The sequence below is a fragment of the Sinocyclocheilus grahami genome, unplaced genomic scaffold, assembly GCF_001515645.1.
Source record: "Sinocyclocheilus grahami isolate Dianchi unplaced genomic scaffold, SAMN03320097.WGS_v1.1 scaffold442.1, whole genome shotgun sequence".
In the NCBI taxonomy this organism is placed as follows: Eukaryota; Metazoa; Chordata; class Actinopteri; order Cypriniformes; family Cyprinidae; genus Sinocyclocheilus; species Sinocyclocheilus grahami.
The window spans coordinates 782,050-783,092 of NW_015505621.1; positions in this window are offsets into that span (position 1 = coordinate 782,050).

Genomic DNA, 1,043 nt, shown 5'->3' on the forward strand with positions numbered 1-1,043 from the left:
GCTCCAATCGGGTCGTGTATCGCGACTCATTTGATTCAGATCGGGACTTCAGAGCGGGTTTGCGAATCTTTTTTTTCCTGATTTCTTAAAGGGTTAGTTCACCCAAAAATGAAAATTGTCATTAATTACTCACCCTCATGTCGTCCTAAACCCGTAAGACCCCCGTTCTTTTTGTACGCAAAGAAAACAAAAATAACGACTTTATTCAACAATTCGTCTCATCCGCGTGACGCATCTGACACAGATTAGCATACGCTGTTTACGTTCTTTCTTAGCGGAGGAGACAATTTGTTGAATAAAGTCGTTATTTTTGTTTTCTTTGCGTACAAAAAGTATTTCATAGCTTCGTAAAATTAAGTTTGAACCCCTGATGTCACATGGATTATTTTACCGATTTCCTTGCTACGTTTCTGGACCTTGATCGTGGTAATTACATTGCTGTCTATGGGAGGGTCAGAGAGCTCTCAGAATTCATCAAAAATATCTTAATTTGTGTTCCAAAGATGAACGGGGGTCTTATGGTTTTAGAACGACATGAGGGTGAGTAATTGACAGGTGAACTAACCCTTTAAGGCAGTACAGTTATAAAAACAAAACAAACAAAAAACACAGAAAGAAAAAAAATATACACAAATTTAAATATGGTTTTATTATAGTAAAGGTGTACTAGTAACCATGTTTTTGGTATAACCACAGTTTTAATACAAAAACCATGGTTAAAATATGGTTAGTGTAGCAAAACTATGGTTAATCTGTGATTAAGAGGACGCATAGGATGAACACAGATGAAGTTTTTGCTGCTTTAGGATTAACAGAACTTTGGATAGTTTCTATGTACTTGTCTAGATCAACTTTGAATAAAAAAAAGACATTTAGACACAGATTTTTGTTTATAGATGTGAAATTTAGATAGAAGGAAACACAAATTAAGTTATATTTTCCTATATTCTCTTTTGAGTTGTCAAACAATCCAAAGAAAACATCTTTAAAAAAGAAAGAAAAGTCACTTGCAAAATAAGAGTGGATGAACATTACAAAGTCTG